The 17,357-nt window shown below is 41.0% G+C and overlaps 1 protein-coding gene across 19 annotated transcripts in view; it reads right to left on the bottom strand.

Annotated features, from left to right (window-relative positions):
• LOC309516258 (poly(rC)-binding protein 3-like) overlaps positions 1-17,357 on the bottom strand; it is a 185,549-nt gene that overhangs the window by 73,083 nt on the left and 95,109 nt on the right. For 2 of the 19 annotated variants that reach the window (XM_082194992.1, XM_082194997.1), the window contains exon 1: positions 15,771-15,996. The exons of 9 other annotated variants lie outside the window; for them this stretch is intronic. The gene's annotated coding sequence lies outside the window, so the exon portion shown is untranslated. Of the gene's footprint in view, positions 1-15,770; positions 15,997-16,133; positions 16,530-17,357 lie in introns of those variants that run through there. 8 more of the 19 variants (XM_082194998.1, XM_082194991.1, XM_082194988.1 and 5 more) reach the window with 8 other exon arrangements.

A 17,357-nucleotide genomic window follows, 5' to 3' on the forward strand; every position in this document is an offset into this window, starting at 1 on the left:
GTGGCCATGATCTTCGTTTTTTTGATGTTGAGCTTCAGACCATATTTTGCGCTCTCCTCTTTCACCCTCATTAAAAGGTTCTTTAATTCCTCTTCACTTTCTGCCATCAAGGTTGTGTCATCTGCATATCTGAGGTTGTTGATATTTCTTCCGGCAATCTTAATTCCGGCTTGGGATTCATCCAGCCCAGCCTTTCGCATGATGAATTCTGCATATAAGTTAAATAAGCAGGGAGACAATATACAGCCTTGCCGTACTCCTTTCCCAATTTTGAACCAATCAGTTGTTCCATATCCAGTTCTAACTGTAGCTTCTTGTCCCACATAGAGATTTCGCAGGAGACAGATGAGGTGATCAGGCACTCCCATTTCTTTAAGAACTTGCCATAGTTTGCTGTGGTCAACACAGTCAAAGGCTTTTGCATAGTCAATGAAGCAGAAGTAGATGTCTTTCTGGAACTCTCTAGCTTTCTCCATAATCCAGCGCATGTTTGCAATTTGGTCTCTGGTTCCTCTGCCTCTTCTAAATCCAGCTTGCACTTCTGGGAGTTCTCGGTCCACATACTGCTTGAGCCTTCCTTGTAGAATTTTAAGCATAACCTTGCTAGCATGTGAAATGAGTGAAATTGTGCGGTAGTTGGAGCATTCTTTGGCACTGCCTTTCTTTGGGATTGGGATGTAGACTGATCTTCTCCAATCCTCTGGCCACTGCTGAGTTTTCCAAACTTGCTGGCATATTGAGTGTAGCACCTTAACAGCATCATCTTTTAAAATTTTAAACAGTTCAGCTGGAATACCATCACTTCCACTGGCCTTGTTATTTGCAGTGCTTTCTAAGGCCCATTTGACTTCACTCTCCAGGATGTCTGGCTCAAGGTCAGCAACCACACTACCTGGGGTGTACGAGACATCCATATCTTTCTGGTATAATTCCTCTGTGTATTCTTGCCACCTCTTCTTGATGTCTTCTGCTTCAGTTAGATCTTTACCACTTTTGTCCTTTATTATGGTAATCTTTGTACGAAATGTTCCTTTCATATTTCCAATTTTCTTGAACAGATCTCTGGTTCTTCCCATTCTGTTGCTTTCCTCTATTTCTTTGCATTGCTCGTTTAAGAAGGCCTTCTTGTCTCTCCTTGCTGTTCTTTGGAAATCTGCATTCAATTTCCTGTATCTTTCACTATCTCCCTCGCATTTTGCTTGCCTTCTCTCCTCCGCTATTTGTAAGGCCTCGTTGGACAGCCACTTTGCTTTCTTGCATTTCTTTTTCATTGGGATGGTTTTAGTTGCTGCCTCCTGTATAATGTTGCGAGCCTCCATCCATAGTTCTTCAGGCACTCTGTCCAGCAAATCTAAATCCTTAAACCTGTTCCTCACTTCCACTGTGTATTCATAAGGGATTTGGTTTAGATTGTATCTTACCTGTCCAGTGGTTTTTCCTACTTTCTTCAGTTTAAGCTTGAATTTTGCTATAAGGAGCTGATGATCTGAGCCACAGTCAGCTCCAGGTCTTGTTTTTGCTGACTGTATAGAGCTTCTCCATCTTTGGCTGCAGAGAATATAATCAATCTGATTTCGATGTTGCCCATCTGGGGATGTCCATGTGTAGAGTCGTCTCTTGTGTTGTTGGAAAAGCGTGTTTGTGATGACCAGCTTGTTCTCTTGACAGAACTCTATTAGCCTTTGCCCTGCTTCGTTTTGATCTCCAAGGCCAAACTTGCCAGTTGTTCCTTTTATCTCTTGATTCCCTACTTTAGCATTCCAATCCCCTATAATGAGCAGAACATCCTTCTTTGGTGTCACTTCGATAAGGTTTTGTAAGTCTTCATAGAACTGGTCAATTTCAGTTTCTTCAGCACCAGTAGTTGGTGCATAAACTTGGATTACTGTGATGTTAAAAGGTCTGCCTTGGATTCGTATCGAGATCATTCTATCATTTTTGAGACTGCATCCCAGTACAGCTTTCGCCACTCTTTTGTTGACTATGAGGGCCACTCCATTTCTCTTACGGGTTTCTTGCCCAGAATTAAGCTATGCCAAATCTATTACTCGAAAGCTAATTAGGCCTTTCACATACATACATAAATAATAAAAACAACAATATAGCTGCATGGTTTGCAATTTTAAAATAATGATGTACAACCTAATATACCTTGTAGAAAGAAGAGGATAGAGAAGAAAAATGAAAGTAAGCAAGTTCAGATGCCAATTCTTACACTATCTGTAATAGCTAGGTGGGATTATCATCAAGGGAGACAGTTGGAGGAGGGGGAACCAGTGGAGTGGACCTTCCTCCTGTCGTCTTCTCTCTGTCACTGTCAGGGACTGGGCGGAGGAGGAATGGTGGAGACCGCCTCCCCATCCCGACCCTTCCAGGGAGGAGGAAGAGGAAGACAGTATAGATCTACAACAGGGGTTTGAGGGAGATCACAGCTCAGAGGCAGATGAGGGGGAAAGTTGGGAAATCATGGGAGAGCCAGAGCAACACCTGGCTGACGCGTTGTCACTAGAAAGCATTCCAGACCCTCCATCTCCCAGAGCCCGGTGAGACTTAAAAGTAGGAGAGCAAAGAGATCAAAGACGGAGGGCACGTAGCAGCACCTGTAGAGGAGAGGATGATGACGAATAAGGAAGTAGGAGAGAAGTAGGTGGAGATTCACTCGGGACAAGGCCACTGTCCAAGAGGCTGGGTTCTTTGTAAGATTGAAATTAAAAAACACTTTTTCCTTGTCTTTCTACTTTCCTGGGCAACCAGCCGGGAGCCGCTGACAGCACCCTGACAGTCACGTGGAACAGCAGCTAAGTGGTTCTTAGTCCACTATTCTGGGTTGTTGCCTGTGTAGATGCGATTTTAAAGCTTCACTGTGAAACTGTGTATAGTGGAGCTGTGCATGAAGATGCTCACAATTTGGAGACTGTTAACAACTGCATGTGCATATTGATAATCCCAGACAAATTTTTTTTAATGTCTCAAAGCTCTGAGAAACTCGCAAATGTGGTCTTCTAAATATGTGTCAGGAATCACTGATACCTGAGACATGCAAAGATGCCTATTTTCAGGCACCCATGTAATTAATCTCAAATAGTCAGTGTTCGCCAAATTTTGGACATCCATTGTAACATGAATACAAAGTCCTGGTCAGGATATTTTACATCACACGCCCCTGTTTTTACTGAGAGACTGAGTAATTAATAAAAGGCAGGCTTGTCTCCATAACGAAAAAGAGCAGACTGCCACAGACTACTGTGAATCTACTCAAGCACAGTGACATGAAAGCTGTCCTTTCAACATGATCTATAATGACACTTTTCTTTATTGCTCCAGCTTGAATGCGCATACCAAAGAGAATTATCAAAGAAAAGCCCGTATCGTCATACAATTTACTGCTGCAGTAGTCTTTTGCATTAGTTGCCCTAAAAATGGTCAAAGACAGACTTAGCCCGGCTTCCTTTGGCAAAGCATTTTTAGACATATTCTTCATGTATCTGTTCAGACATTTTAGCATTTAAATACAAATACATATGAAGCAAACATGCCACCAAACTGCTGCTAACTTTCGTTGCAAGGCATGAACAGGATGCAACAATCCCTGACTTACCTACACATCTTTTATATTTTAAACTTTGATAATGTATAAAAACATATGTTTATTCAAGTGACAGGAGATATTTGCCTGGAGAGGAGGCTCCAGTATTACAAGCAATAATGAACAGTAGTTCCACATGGCAACACAGGACACAGGAACTTCATTATTTTCTTCTTTGACTGCTTGTTCCTTGGGAAAAGAGAAATAGTGGCTCCAAGTGATAAAAGTCATAAGGTCCTAAAGTTGCTGAAAGCTTATGCAAATGTAAGCAACTGTGCAATGACATTAGACGATGGAAGTTACAGGAGATGAAAGGTAATTTTTAAGGCCCTTGAAAGAGCAGGAAATGGAGAATTCAGGACAGTTGTGATTTTATTTTTAAAATTCAGAAAGCGCATACAAGGAATATTCATTGCTGGCATGCTTTGCAAGAATGTGAACAATTAGCCTGAAACTTGACAAAGGGCTTATTTCTGTCCTCAAATTTCTTTGCAGTCAGGATAGTATTAAGCTAGTAGCTCATTAAATTGCCAACATAAGAAACTATATTAAAACTGCATTTAAACCATGAATAGTTTCGGTGAGAATAGTTACTGTCCAAAATTAAAGTTCAATGTAGTTGAGCTTCAGAGAAGGACTATTACATGTGTGCTCAAACATGACTTTCTGCCAAATACCTGTAAATGGTGTGTGTCCAAGTGGAAAGAGGGCTGAACTTTTTCAGAGCCTGCCACAACTTGACCAAGAGAAAAATGCCCAGCTGAGGGGAGCCATGGTAGCAAATACCTCCTATCCACCCCCCTCCCAAATTTGCAATTAACTCTCCTTCTTTCAATAGGTGTTTGGTGGCAACCTAGTTTTGAAGACGTGGGTCTGCTTCTGTCATGTTTAGCTTCACCTTTGGATCAGGACTGAAATCTGTGCAATCAATTCAGGCAAAAGAGGATTAGGGGATGGTCTAGTTTTTATGCAAAGCAATCTAAACGTACTATTATTTAGAAAGCTGTATAATCGGAATCATGCTAGCAAAAGTAGGAAATGCATTTCATTTGGCATCAAATTATCATGTCTAATTTCATCAAAAGGTATGATTGGCTAGTACCTCCTGATTCTCATAGGGAGAATCATATTTAAATGCATTTTTGATGATGCTCTCAGTTACATATATACAGCCAGGATACAGGGGCATTTTATTAGTAACCAAAGGAAATTCTATTCTGGCTACTTTATTATTTATCTCCCCTCTCCGTGTATGGTTAGGGGCTTTTAGCTGTATTGACTTTTAGTATCCATTGGAGACAGAATATTTGCAGCCCATTCTCTGCTGGCAGAGGGAAGAGACAGAAGGCCATAAGTTAAATCAAAATTCCATTTTCATAATGGTTTCATTGCGTGGCTCCTGAGGGAATTCTGATTGCATTAGGAAAGTCTCCTATATATGGGTGGATTGTCATTGCCCCTGAACTCACTAAAAGCCCATCCATCTGTGAATGTAATAAAGGGCAACAAAATGAAGAACCTGCACATGCCACTCTGTGCAAAAGCAATCCAGTCCCCAACCACTTCGAAAATTATTTTGATGATCAGGTATTTCCAAGGTATCTCCCATTTCAAAAAAGTTGTTGCCTATTGACTTTGACACAGACAGCCTCCAGAATCTAAGTAAAAACTATTTCAGACTGGCATTTAATTTCTATGGTGATGTTTTAAGTTGATGAATTCAGTCGATATAGCTGAATTTTATGCTGTGTATGTGTGTGTATGTTTCAGTTTTCAGGGGGGTTGTATTAAATTTATATTTCTGAAATTTATCTTGAATTATTGTATCACAACTGGCTGAAAGCAATAAAAGATTACTGAAATGTATTTGTATAAGGATGAACATACAACCCAGGACAGGTTAGGAGATGCTTAGAGCACTTAGGGTGCTTTAAATGAGTTCAAGTCTTCAGGCCAGGGCCAGATGAATTACATCCCAGTGTGTTGATGACTGTAATCTCTGAGGCTTCTTGGAAAATGGGTGAGGTGTCAGAAGACTGGCGACAGGCAAATGTTATTTCTATCTTTAAAGGGGGGGGCGCAGGCAGACATAGGAAACTATAGACTGGTTGGCTTGATGCTGATACCAGGCAAATTTCTAGAATAGAATGAGGAGCAATATTTTTAGAATATAATGTATTGTTTAGTAGGAGCCTGCATGGCTTTATGAAGCATAAATCACGCCAAGCGAACTGAAATTCATTTTCTTTCTTTCTTTTTGCAATTTGTTATCATTTTCTTTACTAAACTGTTTTGAAAATACAAATTAAATATAAATCAAACAATGGGTAAATTATTAACATAACAGGCTTAAGGCAGCTCAACAACTATACTCAATACTTTCTTTCTCCATTACATTTTCTTTACAGGGTTTTCTTTGCAAGATTTTTCGTTATAAGGTTTTGAGATGAAGAGATAACTCAAAAGGTCCATAGTCTAGAGTAAATAGGAAGCAGGGGGCAGGCATTATCCTCTACACTTGTACAGTCCATAAATGCTTCCCATATTTTCTCAAATGGGTCTTTTACCATTTGTCCCCTGGTTGCCCTTAGTTATTGTGTTAATTGCGCTGAAAGAGCGCATTGCCATTTTTTTTAATACCACTGGTCAATATTTGTTTTGGAGTGTCTCTAATTCTGAGCTACCACTGCATGTGCAGCTGAGAGTAAGAGCTAACCCACACTTCCACTTGTCCTGTGCCTAGGAGGCATGGGTCTGAGCAGTCCTGTCCAGGCACGGGTCCAAGAGGTTTGGCCTTTACGCTGCCACTCCCCCCCCCCTGAAAACTCACTCTTTAGCACTAAATTGAAATAAACAGCAATCTGGTTGTTATGATTCAGCACCAAACCTCTGGTTTTCCCAGGGGAAAGTGGCAGCAGGGGTGTAGGACTCGGAGCGGCAGGGGCGGGGCGATCCACCCATGGGGGGGGGCGATCTGCCCACGGAGTCTGCATGGAGGACACAAGCTCCACGCTGCTGTTTTGGACAGTGTGAGGCCCCGAGCCACCCCGTCAGTCCCAGGAGGGACATGTGGCTCAGGGGCGCTGCAGGCCAGGCCCCGCTGTAAGTGCCCCCCCCACGGAGTGCCATGTTGTCACCCCCCTCTGGGATGACACCCGGGGCAAACCGCACCCCCCCCCCGCACCCCCTTCCTATGCCCCTGAGTGGCAGGGCAAATGGAGGTGTGTATGAACCACGAATCGCTCAGCCACTCTTTATAATTAAGATTTAGATTCCTAACCAAGAACATATTTAGCAAAACCAAAGTTGAAGATAGATCTTAATTCCCTTTTTTACACAGTTGTTAGTTTTGCAAATCATGGGAATGCTGTAGATGTGTGTCTTTTGATTTCAGCAAAGGTTTTGAGATGAAACAAAAGTCCCCATGATTTCCTTGTTGGCAAGATGTTAAAACGTGGGCTGAATGATGCTACTGTTTGGTGGAGCTGCAGCTAGTCCAGCAGTCATAACTCAAGTGCTCATGAATGGTTCTGAATCAACTTGAAGGGAGGTGCCTACTAACATCCCAGGCACTGTACTGTTAATCATTTCCATAAATAACTTGGATCAAGGAGCAAAGGGGATACTTATCAAACTTGCAGATGGCACAATGATGGGAAGTGTAGCTAATGCCATAGAACACAAAATCAAGATTCAAGTGATTTTGTCGGGCTGGAGTGCTGGGCTGAAACCAACAAGGTAAAATTCAACAAAGATAAATGTAAAGTCCTGCAGTTAGGTACAAAGAGTCAAAGGCACAAGTATAGGATGGAGGTGACTTAGCTTGGCAGCAGGACATGTGAAAAGCATCTGGAATGTTTTGGGTGATCACAAGCTAAGCATGAGTCAGCAATGTGATGCTGCTGCTGAAAAAGCAAGTGCAGTCTTATTTCTTTAATTCTTTAATTATTAAAAAAACCCTCCCAAGGCAGATGCCATCATCTAAGTTTGTAATATAAAATCAAAACAAGTATAAAATAATAAAAAGTGTATTTTAATATAAAAAATAAAAATAAAAATATTGATACCCTCCAAAAAACTAACAACCATATTCACAAGCTCAGTAATAATACTAAAATCAAACACATAATGATAAGCTACAGTAGCACCAAATATACAGCAACCCAAGAAGAATCTCATTCAAGAGACAACAGAGGCCACATGAACATCTGCAGTGATGGCTTTATAAAGAGAAGAATGCATAAAAAGGAATCATTCCACTCTATTCTGTCCAGTACTGGGCAGTGCATTTTAAGTGGGCCAATGTCAAATCTCACAAAGAAGGGTTGAAAGAGTTCACAGAATTGTAGGGGAAGGGACCCTGCGGGTCATCTAGTCCAATGCAGGAATCTCAACTAAAGCACCCATGACAGACCATCCAACCTCTGCTTATAAACCTCCAGAGAAGGCAAGTCCACCACCTTCTGAGGGAGTCTGAAGGTATAGCCAAGAGAAGATTAAAATACTGTAAGGCCTTCAAATATCTGAAGGGCTCTAATGCAGAAGGTAGAGCAGATGGATAATTCCTAATGCTGAGAGTTATTCCACAGTGGTGTCTTTGCATCCTGCACTGCAAATTCATCCTGCACTTAGTGGGAGGTAGACTTGATGACCAAGGTCCCTTCCAACTTTGTGATTCTATTATTCATTGTCATGAAACAAACTAAGGCTTAAAACTTTAATTGCTATAAATGCAAGAAAGTTAGACCTTCCCAAAAAAGATGCATTTAGGAGACACCCGTCAGGACAGTTTAAAGAAAAAGCCAAAAGTGCCCTTTGAGGGAGTGGGACCAAAAGCAAGATTAAATTGCCTGCATGGGAAATAATAACATGTGGTTTAAAACACAGTAGTGAGAATTGCTCCACCACAGAGGCCCCATGAATCCATACTTCCTAGTGGCAGCCTGGAGTTGCTTCAAGTTGTTACTTAACATCAGCTGACAGGCACATCCAGCATTTTTTAAACTGAACTCCTCCACCACACCCAATGTGAATTCCTTTTGTGTCATGGAAACAACTGAACAACACAAGAAGGACACTATACCTGTATGATACATGCATTTGCCACATTCACACTTTACATCCTTAGGTGTATACGGTACTGTACAAAACATATGCAAATGTTATGCCACATTTTGCAGATTGGTCAGAAGGTTTACTGGGCCCAGAAAATAGTGTTGGCATCACTGCCCAGGAAAAAAATGACATGTGGCTGAGTGTCCTGATTGTCATGAATCTTCCAATATTCAGGTTCACTGGAATGATCTAAGTTCTAGCATTTCTCTACACAATCCACTAAACAACTTTATGAACTCTGGGCCTTCTGGTACCAAATGTAAGTGGGATATGGTGGAGTATTATGCCCTTTTGAGGCAAGGCAACCAGAACAGTACCCAGTATTCCAAGTGTGGTCCCAACCATAAAGGTATTATGCTATTGGCAGTTTTAACTTCTATCCCTAAGATGTGATTCATCTTTTTCACAGGTGTCACCATGGCCTTATCTGGATACCAGCATGAGGAAAACTTCAGTGATTCTGCACCACTACACAGAGGCCTATGAACCAGAGATTTGTGCATTCTGGGATATCAGCCAGCTTAGAATAACAGAATTGTAGGGTTGGAAGGGACCACAATGATCATCTAGTCCAACCCCACTGCAATGCAGAAAACTTTTGCCCAATGTGGGGCTTGAACAAATCAGAATCAAACCAATCATTTGATGTCCTGATTTGTTAACTAGATAGTTAGAATAAAACACAGTTCCCTGAAAAGGGTATCTGAAGAAGTGTGCATGCACACGAAAGCTCATACCAAGAACTAACTTAGTTGGTCTTTAAGGTGCCACTGGAAGGAATTTTTTTATTTTGACTATGGCAGACCAACACGGCTACCTATCTGTAAACAGTTCCCTGAGTTTGTGCATAATGCAGAAATGCAGTTTAGTCAGAAGTGGGTGTAGATGCTTTCGCACTTCCCCTCCAATGTATGAAAGAGGGAAGAGGAAGAGTGTGAGTCGAAGGGACTGTTTGTCTATGATCATCTGATTGTGTGCCAAGGCCTAGTAACCCAGTCACTCCCTATGTAGTGAATAACCAGACAAGGCAGCAGCATATAGATTTTGGGTTTGAATAGGCTACAACTTTACTGGTTACAGATGTGAAAGTTTGGCGTAGGGATAGGTGAAGCCCTTTATTTAACCCCAGCCCTTCTGCTAGGAGTGAATCTAAGGGTAAACCACATCCTGAGTGTCGGGATTGTTATAATGGGGGGAGCAATGACCTACATCAAATAGGGGTATCCCTGAGGGGTCCCTGTTGGATGAGTGCTATGGCCCAAGCGCCCCACCTGTGTGTTGGACAGAAGCAATTCCTCACAGATCACTTTAATGGGCTACTCTTAACCCAGGAGGGGCAGGCAGAGGCTACATCCTCCCCTCCAGACAAAACTAAGGCTCACCCAATGCCTAACCTCACAAAGTTGTGTTGACTGCTATAAGGTAGGTGAAAACCAAGTGGCTGGTGCCAATTTATCAAGTGGGAAAATTCCTGCCCAGCCCCAAATATGGCAGCTGACAATGTCCATAGCAAGGTATTAGCGTGAAGGAAGAAGCATATGAAAAAAAGAGTGGGAGATCTGATTATAGACCAAGGAGGAGTTCTGAGCCAGCCTCAGTGTATTCCCCTGGGGGTGGACACAAGGGGCACCCACTGGCTGGTTGGGTTCGCCCCCTGGACCCAAGCCTGCTTGCCACTGGGCAATCCGTGGGCAGGCCTCCACTCCTCCCCAGCCAGCCAGCCACTGGATCGCCAATGTGGGATGTGGCCAGGCCGCAATGCTGCCGGACCGTTAAAAGTAAGTGGACTTGTGGTTTAGAGCAGGGGTAGGCAACCTAAGGCCCGTGGGCTGGATGCGGCCCAATCGCCTTCTCAATCCAGTTCACGGACGGTTCAGGAATCAGTGTGTTTTTACATGAGTAGAATGTGTCCTTTTATTTAAAATGCAGCTTTGGGTTATTTGTGGGGCACAACAGCAGCAAGAATACTCATTGCAAAGTATTGGAAGACACAAGATTTACCCACTCTGGAAGATTGGCAGATGAAGGTGATTGATTACATGGAATTGGCAGAAATGACTGGCAGAATTCGAGACCAGGGAGAAGAGTCGGTGAAAGAAGACTGGAAGAAATTTAAAGACTATTTACAGAAATATTGTAAAATTAATGAATGCTAGAAGGATGTTGGATAGAAACTAAGTGGTTTCCAGCTGTAATGCTTTAAGAGATAGGAAAAAAGGTTTACACAAGGGTAAAAGCTTAATGGTAAGGATTTGCTGAACTAACAAACTGAAGTGGAATACAAAAAAGGGAGGTACGAGCAGGTCCGAGGAAATAAGTGTAAGGAAGATATGTTATGGAAAATCAATGTGTTTTTAAACTGTTTTTATTTTGTATGTTTCTTTTTATTTTTCATTTTTACTATTATACTTTTAAAACTTTAATAAATATCTTTTTAAAAAAATATATTTGTGGGGCAAAGGAATGTGTTCATTTCCCCCCCTTCAGAATATAGTCCAGCCCACCACATGGTCTGAGGGACGGTGGACCAGCCCACGGCTCAAAAAGGTTGCTGACCCCTGGTCTAGAGCTTCCAGCACATGCACCAAATCAAAGTCAGTAGGGGTCATAATTCTGGCTATGAGGTCATTTCCTCCAAATCATCCCCACCTGCTCCACACCTGATGTCATCTATGATGTACTGGGTAAGGGGCAGGTAACCAGGTGGTTGCAAGGAAACAGTGTGAAGCTTAAAATGAGCTTGCCAATGTTCCTCTGCAAGTGTGGCTTTCTATAATTGGCTGCCCTAAGGAGTTTCCCCAAGGGGGCACATAGTCACTGCTGATTCAGGCTGAAAGAAAGCCTCTTTGAAGCTACACAGTTCCATAGTGAAGCTACACAGTTCCATAATGTAGAGCTTTTCAAACTTTTCATGTTGGCGACACACTTTTTAGACATGCATCAAATCGCAACTCAGTAATTCAGTTTTACTAGCAAACCAGAGGTTAAACGAACCCCTTTCCCCTTTCCTGGGAGGAGCGCAAGGAGCGTTGCATGACACACCTACACACTGCAGCCGACACACTAACATGTCATGACACACAGTTCGGAAAGCTCTGGTATAATGCCTGTACGTATGCCCCACCCACCCATCCAAATGGCCCACAGGTCAGAATCTGGCTCACCAGCTGGGAAAAGTTCCCCATCACTGAACAGCCAGGCGCTTGCTGATATGCTCAAATAGACAGAGCACAGAACTCCCTAGAAACATAGATCACCAGAGAACTGTGGGATAACTAGCCTCATAGAACCAACATGCTTAAGTCTAAATAACACATGAAGGGCCTAATACCACAGAGTAAGTAAGCTGTCCTGCCAGGCTTAGCAACGTCCACTTCCCCTCACTAGGGAGTCAGGCCTATTGTTCTTCCACAGCCCACCTGAGAAGCTCCGTGTTTAAAGAGGTTTGAGCTGGTTGCTCCCGTTCTGCATGGCTCTCACAAGCCTCTTTTCAGTTCCTAAACCAATAATTTAGGAATTTTCACCACTTTGTAACTAAGCCAAGTTTTACTGCCTGTGCAATTTTTTCTGAAGACTGCCTGGAAAAGCAGTTGAAACTGACCACTGGAGAGTTTGTAAGTAAACTATGTTTAACTTACCAAATGTGTGGTCTTTCCCTGTGTTAAGGGAAGAGGAAAACTTGGGAACTCACTTTAAAGGGCACATCTTAAGGATCTCCTTTTCCACATATTTTGCTGCATGTTTTGTTACTTTAAATCTCTGCTGGGGTCCTCTCACCAAAGAGTACCTGCCGCCAATTTCAATCTTGGCATCCAGAAATTATCCTCTTGTTGGTGCAAAAGAAAAAATCTACGAAAGCAAAAGAAAAATAATATATATAAAATTTGCCTTTTGCACCAAGAACTAACTGGGATCATGATGTGAGCAGAGATGTGTAGCTGGAACCACTGTAGCTGAATCTGAAACAATTTGAGGCAGCATCGGCTGTCAATACAGACTGCTCTCCAAAAATAGAGTAACATATTTGCCGGAGGATGTTTTTCACAGGAATTGCATTCTGCTGTCTGTTTATTTGCTTTTCTATTATCTTTAGCAACATAAAAACATGTTTTTAAAAAGACTTCAGTGTTAAAAAAAACCCCTAATACTCTGTACTTCTACCTGGATATTTGCTAGACAGTGATACAAAATTTCTGTTGTGTATGTGTGCTGGCATCTTTTACAAAATGAAGTCGCCTTTGTTCAGCTTTTTAAAAATATCCAGTCTTACATAGTATGTATCAATCAGGAATAATTACAGCAGGATGGGTCATTCCAACCTTCCCCAGCCTTGCTACACATGCTTTTAAAAAATACAGGGACAGAACTTCATTAACTAAATGCACTGAATAAACCTTAACATCTCAGCTAAATCTTATCTGCTCTGGATTTGCTGCTTAGCAGTAAAACCCAAGTGACCCATTTTCCCATCTCCTGTTGATTTTATTAATTGATGGCAAACCAGGCAGATTTCCCTTCTCTAAGTTCCTTTTAAAATATTTAGGAAACATCCTTCATTATTGTCATCTTGCTACTGCTCGTGATTGCTCCTTAGCATCTCGCTTATATGTTGATTCTTTTTTCCCTCTGCTTCAACTAAATTAAAATGTGCTTTTGCCTAAGAAAGCTCAGTTGCAGAATAACTTATTAAACAGTAGATATCTTGACATTTACAATGTTAATGCATGTTTTAATCTGCTTTTTGAATGTTTTAAATTATAGTTGTTCGTTTTAATTTTATCACTTTATTTTTCTGTAAACCGCTTTGAGGGGTTTTTTAAACAATCAAATGGTGTATAAATTCTACGAAATAAAATAAAGGTCACTGTGGTTTGTGTGCATCAGGGCTCTTTAGCTATATGCCATGATTAACTTTCCAACTTTTGAAATTTCTTGGTACATGTATTTGTTAAAATTACCACCAGCCTTCTTTTTTTGTAAAGAAAACCAAATGTAGTAGTGAAATGCTGGCTTTTTTAAAAAATAAAAGCATCCATAGTGGAAGTTACAATGAGCACAATTTCTGTCTTATATTACTTTGCCAGAGATAGCAGGGATCTTGAGAAGCCCCCACACTCTTGCAACGGTTTCAGTGCACCAGTTTTGCACTGCTCTTCCCACCTTTTCAACTGATAAAGACTCCTTTGTTAGCAAGCATCCTGTTGCGCTCTTTTGCATTCTGATGCATTGGCTGACACCACACACACACACACACACACACACACACACACCACTATCCAAAAAAGCTCCTTTTCCACCTGCAAAGCACTCTTAACCGCAGAACTAAGCCGCAATGTATCTCCAGCTATCATCACACCACCATAATGCAGACCCCACTTTTCTTCCACAAACCTTCAGTAACAAACCAGCTGAAAACCTATTCAACTTCACCGCAGCTGATTATTACTTTGAGGATCTCAGAAAGATTGAAGCTTTCTATAAGCTCCTTCTGCTATTCTTCTAGCTTAGGAAGCAATTTCTCTGTACCTTCGGCATGCTCCAGACCTCTGAAATCCTGTTGTCATGCACTTTTTGAAGTTGTCAACCCCAGTGTAGTGTATGATACTGCTAATTAGCTTTTATGGGAGATAACAACTCAATTTAACATCCAAGCAAGACTTAATGGTATGATAGCATACCGTTCATTATAAGGAATTTTTACCCATTAAAAAAAAAAAAATCTGCAGCAGCTAAGTATAAAACAAAGCTAAATCTATGGGCCAGAACCTGAAGTAAATATCACAGCTAAACTTTTATATATATATACATATAGTGATCAGATGCTAACAAAAGGAAGGGGGATTATTAGACTGATGGTATAAAAATGGTTGCTAAAAGTGGCATTCATATGATAAGATAGTACGTACCAAGGACACTACTGAGTTTTGTTATTTAAATATTTGACACAGTGGGATGGGGATGTTGTTTCACTAAAAGCCGAAACATGCATTCTGTTGCTTTATTACTGCTATGTTAGAACACGTAGAGCTAAAGACAAATACCAATGCATTTATGGAAGAATTGTCAGTATAATGAAAATAGTTCACACTCCTCCAATTAATCCTCCTCAAACCCCACAATGTATAAATCCAGACTAAATGATATTTTTGATAATGTTTTCATAATGATATGAGGAAAAATGTGTCCTGTCTTTCTGGTACAATTCACCTGCTATGCCTGCTTTAAAACCCTTTCACAACCCTGTAGCTTGACTCATATTTGCTCATATTTAGGCCCCCTTCTAATTTTGACCAATTTCCTGAACTGTTTTAAATCAAGGCGATATAAGTCATCAAAAAGGAGAGTTCCTTTTCTTTACTGTGGTTTATGTATAAAATTATAGCTATTCTGCCCTGATCATCATTAGGCAGAAAATCAAGTATTTTAAATAATATTTACAACATTATGAGAATGAAACAGAGTAAAAACAAAAATCATAAGTTAATTATAAATTGTTTTTAAAGACATATTTATACTGATCCTGTTAATATTAGATACACAAATAAAGCTACATTGTTTCATTTTAAAAAGCCCAAAGTAAATGAATGCTAATAATATAAAACAGTAAAACAAAATCAGTATGTAAATATTATGACAATTTAAATTATATTAGTTTAATATTTGCATTTTGTACAACAACAAAAAACCTACAAAAACAGTGATGCTTCTTTAGTATTTGTATTGGCTCCTGACAACAAATTCTGATAGACCAGAAGGTTGTTTATTTTTAAACAACTCATAAAAAGACAAGAAAAAGAGACATTAAGATTATGCCCATTTACCTTCAGAAAGTAAAACGACATGGGCTTGTGGCTTTTGGCATGTCAGCTTTAAGTGCTGATTCTAATGCTATCATATAGTACATGCAAAATTATTTGCATTCACAATTCCATGTTAAGTTACAAAAAGCTTTCTTTCTTTTCTGAATTTCTGTTAAATTTCCAACTGCCTATTAAAGGGAAAAAGGAATTCTAAATAATATGACAGCATTTTAAATCCTCAGATGAGAAATTCAAGCTCAGTTACTCACCTAAGTGAAGCCAACATATTTCAGATGACAACTCCTAATACATATTTTAACACAGCCCGCTTGTTCATAGGATAAGCCCCTTGTGCATAAAAACCAAATTACTCTTCAAGGAACTTGCTAGTTTTAAATCTTTCCAAGCTTTGCTCGCTGTGAGGCAGCTCAGCTGTCAGCAGTGCCAGTAAGCAAGCTGTACACATCACTGACGAAATTCCTAATGGATGTGGGCAAACCAGCAAGCTGCATTTTAGAGACTTAATACTTAAAGGAAATGCTTATTTTTAGCTCCAGTTTAAGTCTTGACAACACACTGAAGATTTTGCTGGTGCAACCCTTGGTTTCTCTGAAGAGCTACATCGAACTGACCTGATGAGAGAGTCTTCGAGACTGTACCTCATATGAAATTCTCAGTCAGAGTTTGGGGACAATTTCTTTTCTTTTCTTTGGACTTGTAGCTGAGCGTAGACTCTGTCATTTCTCTTCCAAGAGTGGACAGATGGCCGGTTAGTCCTGAGCCTTGCTGGAATGAGGCAAAAAGATTTGCATTCTCTCACCCTCACCCCCCCCCCCCGGTTTAGCCCCCAAGCAGATAAGCCAGAGTCAGGCAGAGTCAGCGCACAGCCCTCCCCCCTCCGCCAATCATTTCAATTAGTGCTAGATGAGAGGAGCTTCTGCTTAAAATCTGCTTAAAGAAGGGGGCCAGAGGGCAGGGCAATTGCCTTTGCTCTACAATGACAAGAAGCTGCTATAAATATTGCTGAACAAAAGCCCTTGTCAAGGGCCTGGAATGTGTCACATCCTAATGCAATAGAATTGCAAAAGCTCAACATGCACATGGGCTACAGAGGGATTAAAGGGGCGGGGCGGGGCGGGGGGGGGCGAGGTCTGAAAAGGAAAAGAGACTCTCCACAAGAGAAGCTGTCACCTTCCCGGAAGTATATCACTCTGGATTATTACACACTAATTAGGGTCCTTTTAAAAGGTTATTGTATTCTTGGCTAAATGAATACATCCCAGCCACTGATACGCATAGGCTTAAGTGCAGAGGCACACCTTCTCTCTGCTCATGGGCGATGAAGGACACCTGAAGCAACTCAGCCCTCGCAAGAGTCACTGTGAAAGCTAATCTGTTGTGTGCGCAAAATCTGAATGAGATTTTTGGGTGTTTTTTAAAAATGTATATTTCATGTATGTGGTTGTCCCTCTCATTCTCTGTCTCCAATCCCTTCTCAGCAAACCCACATTTCCCACAAAGCCTGTGCTTAATCCCCAGCCTGCACCTCCAATCATAACAAAGCCCAAAGCAAGTGTAACAACATTTGTTCACATCCATCCCTAGTTAACCTTGTTGCTCCCACTCCCAGGAGTGGCATTTCACGTTTCCGTAGTGGGAGCAAGATTCCCAGGCAGGTGTAAATGCTCACTCTGTGATATATTAAAGACACCCCTGTGTTTTTACAGCTGAATTTCAAAAGTCTTGTTTTCCTTTTTTATAAATAATAATAATAGCAATTTCATCACACAGGACAAACATCAAGCACACCTTTGGAATAGCTCTAAAGTGTGCAGGCTGTTTATAACAATAGTCTA

The sequence above is a fragment of the Podarcis vaucheri genome (genome assembly GCF_965113315.1).
Source record: "Podarcis vaucheri genome assembly, chromosome: 13".
Classification (NCBI taxonomy): Eukaryota; Metazoa; Chordata; class Lepidosauria; order Squamata; family Lacertidae; genus Podarcis; species Podarcis vaucheri.